The 16,479-nt window shown below is 51.6% G+C and overlaps 2 protein-coding genes across 9 annotated transcripts in view; one reads left to right on the forward strand and one right to left on the reverse strand.

Moving 5' to 3' along the window:
* Nucleotides 1-16,479, reverse strand: part of MRAS (muscle RAS oncogene homolog) — a 53,530-nt gene that overhangs the window by 35,332 nt on the left and 1,719 nt on the right. The window lies entirely within an intron of this gene.
* Nucleotides 16,378-16,479, forward strand: part of NME9 (NME/NM23 family member 9) — a 39,623-nt gene continuing 39,521 nt past the window's right edge. The window contains exon 1 of the mRNA XM_073899475.1: nucleotides 16,378-16,422. The gene's annotated coding sequence lies outside the window, so the exon portion shown is untranslated. The remainder of the gene's footprint in view (nucleotides 16,423-16,479) is intronic.

Below are 16,479 nucleotides of genomic sequence, written 5' to 3' on the forward strand. Positions count from 1 at the left end.
AGGCAAAGCAGTTGGGCCCCTGGTCTCCCTCCAACCAGGCAGACTCCAGTGATCTGGACCACTTGCCTGCCCCATCGAAAGCCCTAAGAGCACCTGTACCACAGAGGGCTGTTGGAGGACCCAATACAGCAACACATATAAATGCCTGGGAAAACAGAGAGCTCTAGCCCCCAAAACAGCAGTGCCCAGTGGCTATGATCCCTTACCAATCTGTTGCATTCTCCCAGATTCCCAGGTTCTAGGGCTTCTACAGAGCTTGTTTCCCAAAAGAATAGCCCCCAATACTGCCCATTTTTATTAGCAGACCCATAAAAAAGAAATAGCTTCGCCTGCAGACATTGTCAAGGGGTTCATAGGCTCCCTGGCCCCTCCATGCACCCTATCCCCCCAACCAGCACACTTCCAAAGCAGTGTCAGACAGTCCTGGCCAGAAGAACTGGTGCCCAGGAGAGGCTCCACAGCAATCACACTCCCCACCATTCAGTGGCCATCTGCAGTGGACTGGCTGGACACCAAAGGTCATGCTGGGAACGATCACAACACACTGCCTTAAATTCTCTGGGTGATTAGTTTTGTTGTTGTTGTTGTTGTTTTTTAAAGATTTTATTTATTTATTTGACAGAGAGAGACACAGCGAGAGAGGGAACACAAGCAGGGGGAGTGGGAGAGGGAGAAGCAGGCTTCCCAGTGAGCAGGGAGCCCGACGTGGGGCTTGATCCCAGGACCCTGGGATCATGACCTTAGCCGAAGGCAGATGCTCAACGACTGAGCCACCCAGGCACCCCACTGGGTGATTAGTTTTACAGCATCACAGAGTTTTTCTTTGATTGTCATCGTGATTTTACTAACCCCCTGGGCACTCTTCATTCTTGTTGGTTGCTTCCCTGGCCCTGACTATAGGACGACAGATTCTTGGAGTTGAGGCAGTCGCCAACCCAGAGCCTCACCCAAAGACGCTGCTAACTTTATTGAAAGTTTAGTTTTCACTGCTTTTTTGCTTCTCTACTTCTCTACTAATTATTTTTTTAAAGATTCCTCCAATCCCAGCAATTGAACTACAAGTTGTCTGGTAAATAAGGCTCGAAGAGAAAGGGACATATTCACTACCAATGTAGCTCTTGGGAGAGTGAATGGATTTTCAATCACATTGAGCTGAATCAGCTCTGGGAAGCTAATCTCATCTCCATGATGTCTGGGTGTGCCCAGCTCCGGGGGATGAGGACACACTGGGGGGAGCGACCCAACCCAAGAGGAGGAAATGGCTCTGCATTCCAGGAGCTGCCCTTCCCTTCTGCACAATTCCCAGAAATGGGCAGCTTCCCCAGGGCTGCTGTCTTGCAGGCTGCACAGAGATGGTGTGTGTCCCCGCCAGGGGTTTAGGCCACTTGCTATCCCCTAAGGCTTCACTCTCTACTCTCCCCTCCCCAAGACGTCGCTCCGACCCATTGTCTCACATCTCTGCTAATGCAAGCCCAGCTCTGTCACTGCACCACTCCACCCCTCCGGGAAGCCACCAGTGCATTCAGCTCCGCTCCATTATTAAGACTTCACCATCCCCCCCATCATGGGTGTTATTTTATGCAATAAAGCACTTTAAACACCACTGGGTTTTAGATGGTGAGTGTGTGGCGGGGGTGCCGCTCCTCCCATTCCCAAACCATGGCAGACGTCATAATCGACCACTGTCCTCTTGTCTGCTCAGTCTTAGAACCCTTTGTAACGCAGCACCTTGGCAGCCGGAAGCAGGTGACTGATCCATACAGGAAACTTGTGCGGCACCCCAGATCTAACCCACTACTCTCCGAGTTCCCTCGAGAACACGTCACTTACCGGGCATCCTGTTCTATGGGAGGGTCTCAGGACCTTTAGGAGGGAGCCTGCCCAGTTATCTCTGGAGAACTCTATGACCTGAGTCTTGTGTTAATACCTCAGCCCCTGCTTTTCTACCCCCATCAAATCCAAACTCCTCTGCCGGGACCACACCTGGACTGCGAGCAGCAGGGCAGAAATGGTCAGACAGGGATCCAGAGATCCAGGCAAAGGCCCATGCTGGAAGTGAGCCAGGCGAGGGATGCCGTGCCCTTGGCCTTACTCACAACCCCTGAGGACCACGGGCTTCCTCATATCACGACTGTTGACACTTGGGTCTTGCCCGCTAGCTTGAGAGTACCTCCTGACAGGGCCTGGAGCTTAGCTATTTAAGTCCCAGGGTAGGTATGTGGAAATACTGCTGGAAGAGTTACAGGAGTGATCAATGTTCAAGACAAGGAACAATTCGTTCATTCACGTAAGGGAACCGTCTGTTGCTGTTGGAAGATATTAACTCACTTAGTTCTCACAACAGCCCTCTGGGGCATGACTTTGATTATGCCCCATTTTACGGTTGAAGAAACTGAGACACAACAAAGTAAAATAACGTTTCTGATGTCATCCAGCTCGAGAGTGGCAGCACCAGGATCCGAAACCACACAGCATGTGGCTCCAGAGCCCGTGGCCAGCCCATCGTACTGGGCATTTCCTCATCACTGGCGAAATGGTGAGCGGGGGCAGAGTCAGGCCAGACCAGAGGCAGCAGATCCCGGAGTGCTAGAAACAGGTCAGCAGTGAGCCAGGCAGGTGATGTCAGAGTCACAGAGACCTCCAAGGCCACATCCCTGCCCCTGTGGGGGAGGCATCCAGGGCAGACGCTAGTCACTGGGAACAGACACGCCCCCACCCCTATCCCAACTGGGACTTAGTCTGCCAAACAGGGCACAGGCCTTGTGCTGCCACATGCTGCTGCCCTGAGGACCAGGGAGGAAGCTGGGGGATCAGGTGGCTGCCTAGCACGGTGGAGGCACCAGGCAGCTTTGAGACCCATGTTCCAGCCCCTCTGTTTGGGCCCCTCTCCACTGTGCTGGCTGCTGCCCCAGCCCCAGCCTGTCTCCTTGTGCCTGCACACCGGCTGCTCCCTGCCCAGCTTGGGGTTGGCCCCTCCCCTGGAAGCCCTCATCAAGGAGCTTGAGCCACTGACTCAGCCTGCGACCTTAAGCAAGTTACTTATCTTCTGCACCTCAGTTTTCTCTTCTGTAAAAGTAGGGACAAGGGCACCTGGGTGGCTCAGTCAGTTAAACGTCTGCCTTCGGCTCAGGTCATGATCCCGGGGTCCTGGGATCTAGTCCCGCATCGGGGTCCCTGCTCAGCAGTGAGCCTGCTTCCCCTCTGCCTGCTGCTCCCTCTGCTTGTGTGCTCTCTGACAAATAAGTAAATAAAATCTTAAAAAAAAATAAAAGTAGGGAGAGTGGCATCATTTGCCTCCTGGTGGTCATGGCAGGCTGCACTGATTTGCCTGCCTGTGTGTGGCCCACAGTGAGTGCTCAGTACATTCAAGTTGTTACCATCACCAGCATTCTTCAAAATCCATCCTAAGCCTTCCTCCTGCAGGAAGCCCTCCTGTCTCTCCAGAGTCCTGCCTGAGCTCATGCCCGGTGAATGGGCTGGTTCCACAGGTAACAGCTCAACAGAATTTAGCCCTCACCACTCCTTCCTCGGTGTGCTCTCATGCCAACTGTGTGTGGGCCTCAGCAACCCCCAATTCTGCCCTGGAGGGCAGCATTCACATCTTGGCGTACCCAATCCCACGGACCCCCAACTCTTTCTCCTGCCCGCAGTGCGGTTAACCAGGGAGAAAAGCCAGGGGAGACTGGATAACCTGCAGGGGACAAACTCCAAGCTACTCCTGCAGTAGCTCAGAGGAGAGGGAAGCAGACGGGGAAGGGTTTTAGGGTCAGGCGGGCGCAGGAAGGTGATGCAGGCGGGCCGGCGCAGGCACAAAGGGCCCAGGCACGAGCATGCACGGTGGCATTTAGTCTTCCCGTTTTACCAGCAGGGAGACAGAGTCAGAAATGTGAAGGCCTTTGCCCAGGGCAACAGCTTGGTGAAGGGGGAAGCTCAGACTTAGGGAGTAAAAACAAAAACTGCCCCACTCACCCCGCAGCTAGTCTAGGGCCCGGGAAGGCTCTGAGGCTCTTGGAAACTGAGGGGTTAACGAGGGCGCCAGTGTCTCAGGGTCCACTCAGCCCTTCAGAACAATGCGCCCCACTGGCATCCCCAGCTCCTGGGGTGCTGCCACCTGGCCCTCTCAGCCTCAGAGGTCCCACCCCAGTGCCGCCCCCCACAATGTCCCCATGTCCTACTGCCACCGGGAGGGTAGGAGTGACCTCAATCCAGGGGTGCGGCCGGCGTAGCTCCCTGGGTCACAGCTTCCTTCAGCGGCAGGTAGGGGCTCAGAGGAGGAAGTAGCTTTATGTTTAAATTCTTACTCCCAACCCCGGGGGCCTATTAATATTTTCCTAGTGCTGGGGCAGTCATGCCTGCAGCCAAGAATTCTCAGCCTTAGACAGAAGCCTGCATGTCCACCAGAAAAGCCACTCTGGCAGTCACCCCACCAGGGATGGGGGGCTTCTGGATACTCTGGGGTCCCTCAGACTCCCCAGAGCCTGGCAGGCCCCTGTCCCATTCTCTCCCCATTGTGATGCAGCTGCCTCCTCACAGCTCCCCTGGGGCTGCTCAGGCTCAACCCTTCACCACATGGACTCGGCCAGTGCCACTCCTCAACAACAAAACACCCTCCAGACCCTCGTCCCACCTTTCTGCCCTGGCACTCTTTCCCCTCTTCCTTCCCCTGGCCGCTTAACAAACCCTTTACCTCAAAATCCAAGGCCAAGGCCTAGCAAGTCCGCAGCTCATGGCAGGTGCACTCAGTGGCTTGGCTCCACCCTCCGTCTGCCCCCGCCCCCCCGCATTATCCTCCCACCGCTCTGGTGCTGTCACCCCTCAGCCAGCCCCCATGGGTGCCTGAAGCTCTCCCCGCTGCCCGTAGCATTCCAGGCCCTCCCTGAACTGCCCTCAGCACCGCTTGCCCCTCACGCAGCCTCTGCTCCTGCTGATTCCTAGTATGGTGTCCTTGAGGACAGAGATGGTGCCTAATTTGTCAGGGGCTCCAGCCCCTGCCAGGGCACCTCGAAGTCTGCCAATGAATATTCTCTGCCTTTCCACCTTTCCTCCACCTATGAGAACATTCCCTCTCTGAGGAACAGCCTCCTGAAGTGCTCCCTTCCTCCCCAGCCCTCTCCTACCTTCCAGGTCTCCTTCCACTCAGCCACCATGCTTGCGTCTGGGGAGTGCTGGCCAGGTGGCAGGGGGCAACCAGGGGGCTTTGCAGCCATTAGGCCATTTAACTCCTCACAGCTACCACACCAAGAAGGCACTGTTTAGCGTCTGTCAGTGATGAACCCTGATTTCACAGAGGTTCTGTGGCTTGTCCGTCTGTGAGTCTGACCACAAAGCTCCTAGCTCAGCTCCGTGGCCATTCTGCCTCTAGGGAGCATGCCCTTCTACTCCTCCCTTCAAATCTAGGAGCTGGGAGTTATTTTCCCGTCACATTTCCCCACTAGGGTGGGGCAGGCAGGGGTCTGAGGGCTGGGCCCCAGCTTCTTCACTCTTTGCACTGCCATGGCCTGGCCTGGCTTTGACCACAAAGAGGTGTGAGATTAAAGGAGGTGAAAAGGACACTGAGGAGTAGCAGTAGCAGGGGTTACTCAGCCTGGAGACTTTCCAGGCTAGCAGTCTTTAGTGGGAGGGCACACGGCCCACCCGAGGAGTGTTCGGGACCCCGGGAGGTGAAGGGCAGAAAGGCACATTAAAAAAAAACGACCACTGCTTTCGTTCTATCACTTATATTCGATGTCAAACACAATTAATGAAAAACGTAAAAATTTATATGTTTGACCAACAGTGAGACAGAAACAGTCCAGGCTCTTGCCTGAGGTGGGGAGAGGCAAGCCAATCTCCATTTTAAAAGAGTAACCAGACTGTGGAGAGCTGGGCTTGAGCAAAATAAAAGGGAAACTTCCTGAAAACGAGGTGGGCATGACAATGAGCAGCTGGGGAGGTGTGGGATTTTCCTTGAAGCAGGATGGAGGAAGGACGGTCCAGCAGCCTGGCTCTGGAGGGGTGAACCAGGGCTGTGACTTTTCAGGGACCCTCCCAAACTCCAGATGTTAAACCCATTCAGCTGGAAAGGCAGGAGGCAACTTTTCACACCCCTCTCCCCAAATGCAAAACAGTCGCTACAGGTCTCCTCCCCTCCTCAGCAGCCTGGCCAGGACGGGGAGGGAGCAATGGGCTGAGCTGACAGACCCGCTCGGAGGCACTACTGGCCTCCCACCTCCCTTTTTCCTACAGACAGGACTTTTTTTTTTTTTTTTTAAGATTTTATTTATTTGACAGAGACACAGTGAGAGAGGGAACACAAGCAGGGGGAGTGGAAGAGGGAGAAGCAGGCTTCCCTCTGAGCAGGGAGCCTGATGCGGGGCTCGATCCCAGGACCCTGGGATCATGACCTGAGCCGAAGGCAGACGCTTAACGACTGAGCCACCCAGGCGCCCCCCCCCCCCCCCCGACCCGACCAGCACTCTCATACAAAGTCCTGCATCAAAGCTTTGGCCCCTCTGCTAGGTGTGTGACCTCAGGCGCATCGCTCAATCTGTGTGTGCCTGTTTCCTCACTTGCTAACACCAGTATCCACCCCGCAGGGTTGTTTTGAGGACAGGATGAGCTCATACAGGCAAGTGCTTAGAACAGTGCCTGACACATAAAGGGTTGCTATTCTTCTTGTTCTTGTTACCATTATCATTACCAGTATGTTGTGGGAACTTTTGCCAATGCCCCCTTCCCCCAAACTGTGCAGAAGGGTGCCTGGGGCCACACACAACTGTATTTTCCAGGTTGCCCCAAAGCGCTCAGGGCAGGGGTGGGGGAGGGGGAGGCAGGTGCTCCCTCTGAATCACCTCCTTCAGCCTTCATCCCAAGAAGTTCTCAGTACAGCCCGCTCAACAGAGAGACCCCAGCACCCCAGCTGGACTGAAGTATTACTGCTCCTGCCACTTGGTCATCTCAGGACTTAACAAGGAAGCGTGTTTTATTTCTGACGATGGAGAAATGATCAGAATCCACTACCTGTGCTGCCTCGTTTCAGGGATCTGGAGAAAGGGGGAAGCTTCAGAGCTATGCCCCATGCTACAGCCCATCTCGTGGGGGCCATCCCAGGGGCAGAAAGCCAGAGGCAGAGCAGATGTCAGGAGCTTGGAAATGGGTCCGACACATCCAGTTTTGAATCCTGGGCGTGTCACTTCCTAGATGTGTAACCTTGGAAAAATTATAAAGCCCTCTATGCAAAACTGCTGTTGGGAGTAGCCGCAACCTGCTGGAGATGCACTAGGGCTGAGTCCTGTGGCCGGAACTGATCATTATAGTGTCTGTTTATTATGTCCCAACCACACACTCAGCACTTCACATGTACTCCCCCGAGCACCCCCTACCACACCTCAGACTGGGGGAGATTACTGTGACACTCTCCCAAACACTCAGCTGTCCTTCCTGATGGCACTGTGCACGCGGCCACTCCATCCCTTAATGTGTCAGCTCCATGAGCACAGGGCCCGTCCTCTGTTGGACCCTCCACGGTACCGCGGGTGCCCAGCACACATGTGACACCAAGAAGGCACTCAATAAATATTTGCTGATTTACATCAGCTCCGATCCTCGTGGATACTCTGCAAAATGTTCTAACAGGAAGGAAAAAAATTTACTCTTGGGTTCGCCCTGGTCATTGGGAATTTGATGTGTCTAGTACTTAGTGCTACGTTACACCTGGCTAGCGGTGTAAGGCTAGGGTGCATAACTCTTGCTGAGACGAATTCTTTAGTGGCTCTTTTTTTTTTTTTTTAAGATTTTATTTATTTATTTGACAGAGAGAGAGAGACAGCGAGAGAGGGGACACAGCAGGGGGAGTGGGAGAGGGAAAAGCAGGCTTCCCGTGGAGCAGGGATCCCGCCGTGGGGCTCGATCCCAGGACCCTGGGACCATGACCCGACCAAAAGCAGACGCCAAACGGCTGAGCCACCCAGGCGCCCCTAGTGACTCTTTTCTGAGGCAAAAGCATAGGCCCACAGCCTGGTCCAGGACAGATTTCATGACTGCTCTGCCACCAAAAGTAATGGAAATTTGGAGTTCTCTGAAGCTCTGGGGAAAAGTGTCCAGGAAAATGAGTGGCGTGGTCAAGAGGAAGAGGTCTGCTACTCAATTTTAACTTCTGCCCTGTTCTGAGCAATGGGTAACCCCATTTCTTATGAGCCCCGGGTGAAAGCCTGTTAGCTATGGCTTAATAGGGCTTAAGGAATGAGGAAGCCAAGCTGATTGCACACATGCACGGGGCAAAGCGGGGCAGCTGACCCGGGAGGCCACACAGCCAGCAGACATGGTCCCCACCTCGAAAGCCCCAGAAATACTACAAGTGGGGAGCATTTTCATCAATGCTTGGGTAATTTTTAAAGAAAAATAAATAACAGGGGCACCTGGGTGGCTCAGTCGGTTAAGTGTCTGACTCTTGATCTCACCTCAGGTTTTGATCACACAGTCATGAGTTCGAGCCCTGCCCTGGGTGTGGAGTCTACTTAAAAAAAAAAATAAATAAGTAAAACACCTTTGGGATGCCTGGGTGGTGCAGGCAGTTGAGTGTCCAACCCTTGGTTTCGGCTCAGGTGGTGATCTTAGGGTTGTGAGACCGAGCCCGCTGTTGGGCTCCGTGCTCAGCGTGGAGTCTGCTTGTGACTCTCTCCCTCTGTCCCTGCCCCATGCACTCTTTCTCAAATAAATAAATAAATCTTAAAAAAGAAAGAAAGAAAAATAAATAATACACTCAGGGAACTTCTACAAAGAAAATCCTTTGGGAAGAATGACGAAATACTGGAGAGAGCACCTCCCCATTTCCACGTATGTGGGATGAGGGCCTGGCCCGGTATAACTGGGTCGGGAAGAACTGGGTTGGGGTAGCTGGGACATCTGCATTACAGCCGCATTGTTCCCTGTTGGGGACCAGGCAAGGGAGGCTCACAGAGGCGGGGGACCGCCCAAGGTCACATGCAACAGGTGGGAGGGCAGAAGTTGGAGCAGGGCTCCTCTAGCCCTTGCGGTCCACGCTCTTTCCTGCTCTCCTGTGGGTCTTCTGAGGAAAGAAAGGAGAACTGAGACCCCCTCCGGCCCTTCTGGCTGCCAATTCAGCCGCCCTGCTGGTGGCCCCAGACCCCTGCCAGAGACCTTGCCTGGGGCCCTCTCCTTGCACACACAGAGGCTCTCCCAGCCCTCCGCCCTGTCCTTCCTATTCACTCACACCAACCCCAAATAGAAAAAAGTCCCTGTTAAATGCTTTATTAGAATGGTTATTTTGTTGGAGTGCCAAGTGACCTACTCCAGCTCCCCCCTTCCATCCTTCCAGCCGTCCCCAGTTTGAGTCCAGAAGTAAAACAAAGGCTTTGTTTCTTTATTTTGATTTCCTCTGTAAAATCTCAAACATGCAGGAAACACCCACCCAGTCCCAGATAAGTGGACTCAGGCCACTGTCCACTGCGGGCGGGCGGGGTCGGGGGGTCAGTGAGGAGGGGTGGGCGGGAAGGTTCTGATGCCAGCTGACCTTAGCTCCCAGGGAGGCCAGCAGGGCACCTGGGGCTGGGCCTGGCTTCCTGGAGAAGAAGAGCTGGGTGTGAGGAGCACCAGGCCTTCTGGGCTCCGCTGCCCAAGGAAGCTCAACCTGAGGAATGTGGGTGTGGAGGGATGGCTGAGAAGACAGATCTCATACAGTTATTTTTTAATATATGCCCCCAAGGCTTTGGGACGGTGGCTCCACCCTTTTCCATCATCCCTGGTTACAATAAAGCCAGCATTGAAAGAAGAACATGAGAGAGGCTATTTTGGGTTGCTGAGGGGACTTGTGAGAGAATGGTCCTCTCCAAGAGAGATGGGCTCACTTCAGTCTCCTCCTCGGGCGCTACATTTCCAGCAGAATTCAAATACAAAGGGGTGAATGTGTGGGTTATCTGAAAGGGGGAATTTTCAAGAAGGTATGTTGAAATTCTAAGGGACAAAAAATCAACAACTCCTAAATGAAATGAAAATTAATTTTGCTTTTGAAATGAATATATGCTGCTTTGGAGAGGCAAGAACCTGTTCCCAGATCTCCCTGAGAATGATTCGTTTCTGAGGGGTGGGTGGGCCTCCCCACCTCCACCACCCCTCCTGCAACCTCCACACAGCCCCACATGCCCACAAACATGGTTACTGTTTGGGGTACTTGGGTATAGTCGGGCTACTTGGTATAGTAGGGCCACCTAACACATAGTGTATACAGCAGATTCTTATGAAACCAGAACTTTTCTTTTGAAAGTAGGTCTCATTTAAAATAAAAAGCAGTTTTTTGGGGGGAGGAGGGACTTCAAGGGAGGCATTCTATTCTGTTTCATCGACCTATCCATTCCTGAGCCAGGACTACACCACTTTATTCTGGTTTTATAGTATTTCAGTGTCTGGTAGCACCAGACCCTTTCTCCTTACTCATTAATGGTCTATAAGCAAAGGAGTAAAATGCTCAGATTTGATTCTGATATTTCTTTTTGTCCAACTTTAAGATGGATTTACAGGGGGCAAAATTAGAGACAGAGAATCCGTTAGAATGGTACTGCAGTAATCTAAGTGAGCGATGTTAAGCCTGGAGCCAGAGTAAAGATGGTTAGTTATAAGGGGAGGAATTCATTAGAAATAATCCAAATCATCAGATTCAAAAAAGAGACAAGTGGGCCTGTAAACATAAGAGGTCTGTGTATTTCTGTATAGTCAAATAGGAATTGGTTTTGTTGACTGTTTCTTTTGCTGTGCAAACACATCTGTACCTCTGAAACAAATAATACATTATATGTTAGAAGAAGAAGAAGAAGAAGAAGAAGAAGAAGATGATGATGATGATGATAGCAGGAGGGGAAGAATGAAGGGGGGAAATCAGAGGGGGAGACGAACCATGAGAGACAATGGACTCTGATAAACAAACTGAGGGTTCTAGAGGGGAAGGGGGTGGGGGATAGGTTAGCCCGGTGATGGGTATTAAGGAGGGCATGTACTGCATGGAGCACTGGGTGTTATGCACAAACAATGAATCATGGAACACTACATCAAAAACTAATGGTGTAATGTATGGTGATTAACATAACATAATAATAAAAAAAATAGGAATTGGTTTTACAGTATGTTTCACTGCCTTCACTGGTGCAGTCTCCCGATTGCTTTTACTGGAAGAGCAAGCCCAACAAGCAGGTCCCTCTGCAGCATCTCTGTCAGACTCAGGGGAAGGGACGCAGGCAGCGTTGTTCTCTCTGGGCCATTCAGGGACAGAGAATATTTCAACTCATTCTTACCACTTAATAAAGAGGACTTGGGGACCACCTCAGGACCCCATGTTCTCTTAGGAAACTAGTTCAAATCTTCCTCCCCCAGTCATGACTCCCTACAAATGGAATCTGCCTGGGAGTGGAAGGCTTTCCTGGAAGTTTCTGAATCTCTTCGGCATGGCTTTCAAAAGCACTACTCTGCTAACTGTTCTGAGGCTTGAGCTTTGCTCGAGCTTTGAGGGGTGAGGCACGCTCCGGCTGCAGCCCAGGGGTCCGGGAGTCCGTTGGGGGTGGAAAGGAGAAGGCTACCAACAGCTGCTCCTCCCTCTTCACTGGGCCTGCAGAGCTGGGATCCGAAAGGTACCACACGGTGCTTTAAAGTAGTTCTACACTTTGGAAAAGAAGATGGATTTTGCTGAGGTTTGTGTAAAATGAGCTGCTTAGCAAATCACTGCCATCTAATTATAAAATCATGTTTTTTCTCTCTTTTCTAAATGTATAGGTCTACCATGTAAACGGGGTTCGCTTTGGACAGGTGTGACGACACTGCTCTGCAGCCTGGCCTGAACATGCAGTGGTCCAGGCAGGTGCTTCTGAGAGCAGATCAACTTTTTGGACAAGGGTTAAATCCAAAAGCGCCCACTCACCCCCCTCCCCCGGCTCCCCGGTGGTTTCTCCCCAGCTATGGGCAACCTCGGCAGAGGCCCAGGCAGCACCTGCTCAATTAGTGGGGGACGGGAAGCTGAAAGAGCCCGTACACGGAAACTCAGGAGCCAGGTTCCAAAGCCCGCCTCAGGCCAAGGACAGGCCCAAACCAGCCAGGCCCAATGACCAGGGATACGGCTGAATTCCTGACCTACCCGCGCAATGGATTGAGTGTAGACTAAATTGCTGCATCTGTCCATTTTGGGTATGGGCACATGGTGTTTGTTATACGATCCTTTATATTTTCATTTTTTTATTTTTCAAAATTAAAAAACAGACCATTTTTTTATTTTTCAAAATTAAAAAACAGACCAAGTGCGCAAACGATTTAGGGGTTCGCAGTTGACTTATAAGATTAACGGGAGTCGGGGAAAACCACCGCCACCCAGCCGCTCCGCCTCTCTTCACCAACCAGCCGCCTCATCACACCATCCAGCATAGGCTGCTCTGTCCCCTCTCCTCGTGAGGGCTTTGCTCCCCGGCAGCACCGGTCATGTGTGGTCAGACTGCTGAGGGGCAGGCCCCATGAGCACTAGGAAACGAGATGTGTCATTTTGGTCATCCAGTTCTGTAAGCGGCACAGTGTAACAGAAGGAGCATGTGCTTGGGGACCAGATGGACCTTGGTCAGACTCCTGGGCTCTGCTTTTCTCAGGCTTTGACTGGACGTGGCCTGTTCAACCTCCCTGAGCCTTAGTTTCCACATACATAAAAGGCTAATGGCAATTGCTGTGAGGCCTAGATGTAGCTAACATAGTGTCTAACCTAGGGCCAGCCCACAAGTCTTTGTTGAAAGGAGGGAGGGAAGGAGGAGGGGGGAAAGGAGGGGGGAGGGGAGGGAGTGAGAAGTAAGGGAGGGAAGGAGGAAGGGAGGACAGACAGAGACTGACTGTCTTTAAACCATGCCATTTGAGGAGCCGCTGAAAAAAGAGGAGCTGGTGCTGGAGAAAAGCATGGCTGTCAGAGATTCATGCGGGACAGATCCAGTGGGGGCAGCTTAAGGGGAGAAAGGAAAGAACTTTGTAAGGACGAGAGAATCCCCAAATGGAAAAGTGGATGGATTTGGGGGCAGTAAGCTTCCTACCTCTAGAAGGGTCCAGCTGAAGCCAAGGGAGTAAGGGAGGGACTGTAAGGGAGAGACTCCCTTGAAAGTTTCCCAGCCTTTATTCAAGGGGTCACTTTCCTGTTTGGGCCATATTTGTTTACTACTGAACTATTACTGGCTTAATCTTTACCTTAAAATCATTATACTTTGGGGTGCCTTGGTGGCTCAGTCAGTTAAGCGTCTGCCTTTGGCTCCGGTCATGATCCCAGTGTCCTGGGATCGAGCCCCGCATCAGGCTTCTTACTCAGCAAGGAGCCTGCTTCTCTCTCCGCCTGCCACTCCCCCTGCTTGTGCGCTCTCTCTTGCTCTCTCTCTCTCTGTGTCAAATAAATAAGTAAAACCTTAAAAAAAGAATCACCATACTTTTCATTTACTTTTATTTTTTTTAAGTTTATTTTTTTAGTAATCTCTATATGCAACATGGGGCTTGAACTCACAACCCTAAGATCAAGAGTCACATGCTCTTCCGACTGAGCCAGCCAGGTGCCCCCACCATATTTTTTAACTTAAAACCTTTCTCCAGCCTTAATTTGAACAAAATATCCATTTTTTAAAAATAGGTTTGATGTGATGCCTGTATTTTTATAATATATATAAATAAGTGTATTAAAATGAAATGATGTTGTATGTGCCCCACCTAAAATTATCTCCCTGACCGCTCTGAGAAATGTGCTCCACAGGATCTGAATCTAGACTAACTACGCTCCAGGGGCCCCTTCTGGATCTATGATTCTGTTATCTGAGGTTGCTTGAATATTGATGATGCTCTTAATCCTTATGGCCCTTTCTGGTCTCCCAAGCATGTTCTCATCTGTGTCTTTCATCTAATCCCATGACAACCCTGAGGGCAGGCAGATAAGTCACAGATGGCGCCTGGGTCTCTGCAGCATGCGATGTACCCAAGGCCCTCTAGATAGTCACAGAAGACCAGAACCAGGGTGCAGAGTCCCCACCTCTCCATCCTCTCCTCATGCTACCACCACACGGCTGCACAGCCAAATCCAAATCCATCCTTGGTGCTCTCCCAAATCTCATTAGCACCACAACACAGATGTAAATCATGGTGTTTTACCCATCTAGGTAGCCAGATGCCAAGCTCTGGAGATGAAAATATGCCCCTCTGAGACCCACAATAACACTTCAGCAACCAGCAACGACCTACATTGTCATTTGGTCTTCTGGCCATCAGCAGGCCCCACCTAGAAAAGCTACCAAAAATACCAAAGGTCAATGAGAGGGACATTAAGAAGTTAAATACACACTGCTACTTCATGAACCCTCTAAGTGGGTTGGGTGCAGAAAGCTGCCTTGGATGGTGCCAACCCGGCGCTCAGTGGTGGGGGCCCGGGGGTGGAGTCTCTGGGAGCAGGCGAGGCCAATCTCATCTCGTGCAATAGAAACACCACCCAGAAGACTGCAGATGAGCACCAAAGTATGCACGGCAGGCGCCGAGGGGTGCAACACAGCTGTCACCTCACCTCACCTCAGCTCTGTTGTCTGAAGCAGGCACCAACAACTGGCCCGCTCATTTTCACTCTTAATACCTGACTCTACGATCCCAGGCCGATAGCCTAGCTGCGAGGGCAGAGCTGCAGAGCCTAGAGTGGGTCTTCAGTAACCACTAGTGACACAACGTGGCTTAGACCAGGGCATCTAACCTGGAATCTAGGGCTTGTTTTCAGAGATCCGTGAATCCCCTGAATTGTATGCCCAACTCTGTACACCCAGGCAACTTTTCTCTGGGCTTCTCACTGGCATACTGAAGAGGCTGTGACCCAATAAGGTAAAACCATTGCTCTGGTCACCAGACCCTCAGCCTTCTTGGCTGCCTTTCCCATGCAAGAGCTTGCGGGAAGTGGCACTAATATCCAGTGTCTGTGTAGAGCATCCTCACAGCTTCGGCATCCTTGGAAGACCTAAACTCTGCTTAACCTACTATTCCTTGGGTTTTGTTATTTGCAGCCAAAAGCAGCCCCACTGATCCAGTGCCGTAAGGCCCAGTGGTAACAACCAAGACGATGAAGGTTGGCAAGGCCTCAGAGTCCATCAACAAAATTCCTCTCGCACCCTGAATTTTCTGCATAGTCCCTAGACAATGGATACTTGCCAGATGCCCCAGGGCACAGGGTGCTCTCCCAGCTCCTTCTTTTGTCCCAACGCCACACAAAGGTAACTGTACCTCTTATGTGCCTTGAGCCTGACAGGTACAGAACCTCTGCAACTCAATGCACACTTCTGATGCTTGAGAATATTCCAGCTTTGCACATTTAGGTCACATAAGTGTGGTTTGTACAAACTATACAGAGTGCATGAGCAGGTATGTTTTCAATCACTTGCAGGGAGGAACACTCTGTGTGGGGGCATTTCACTGGTAGAACTGATTACACCAGGTGTGAGATATAAAGCGGAGGTCATGTTCCCTGAGAACTCACTTGATCCAACAGGCTGGTCACCATGCAAATCTGACTTGATGTGAGGACCAGTCACCCCAGGAGCTAGCTCAGCTCATCCGAGTTTGGTAGTCCTCCCTGGTTCCAGGTAATCACTCAAACTCCGAAACCAACCCCAGAGATCTGTCACTTTATAAGCAGCTCAGATCAACTCAAAGTGTGAAATACCTACGGTTAGAGCTAATAATAAAATAAAAGTTATACCCGCCACAAAAATGTCTTCTGTAGGTGAAAGTATGAGTAGTGGAAAGTGCAAACTGCCTTTTGCGAGAGCAAAGCAGGCACACCCTGGAAGACTGTCTCTTGCCTCACTGGGGTTCAGCAGGGGGCTCTGATCCTCTTCTCCATAAAGAAATGTTGAGGCCAGGGGTCGGGGGTGGGGGCAGTTTCTACCAGAGCACCCGGCTTACTCAACACCACCGCCTCCGCAAGAGGCTGGCAGACCCTGCAGCCTTGAAAACCCCAGAGCATCAAAGCCCAATACCTCCTGACCTGGCAGAGAAAGTACAAACTACACCATAAACCGCAGACAGAGAAACTCACTGGCTGCTGAGAGTGAGAACAGACCCAAGGTTGAAAACCACCGCCCGAAACCTTTTCAGCCCCAGTCAGCAGGGACTTGCAATTTACAGGAAATTAGGAGATTTATAAAATGTTAGGCAGCTCAAGTTTCTTCCCTGGGAAGAGAAGCAGAAGAAGCTCTAAGAACTGTCTCCGTGAAATGCTTTGTTCACTGCAAAGCCCCTGACACATGTCAGTTATTAATACCAAAAGGTCACCACCCCACACTTCAACCAACCCGTGCTTGTCAAGTGAGCAAAAGCTTAGGACAGGCTGCGCCTGGAGCCCTCAAGCCCAGAACAGCCCGACTCTAAGGTGAGGAGCCTGAACAGCCACATGGTCTCAGGGTAGGATCTTGGGCAAGTTACTGATACTTTCTAGCCACAGCTTCCCATCTGCATGTG

This window comes from Callorhinus ursinus, unplaced genomic scaffold (assembly GCF_003265705.2).
Source record: "Callorhinus ursinus isolate GAN/ISIS: 27379988/994484 unplaced genomic scaffold, GSC_fseal_2.0 scaffold1, whole genome shotgun sequence".
NCBI lineage: Eukaryota > Metazoa > Chordata > Mammalia > Carnivora > Otariidae > Callorhinus > Callorhinus ursinus.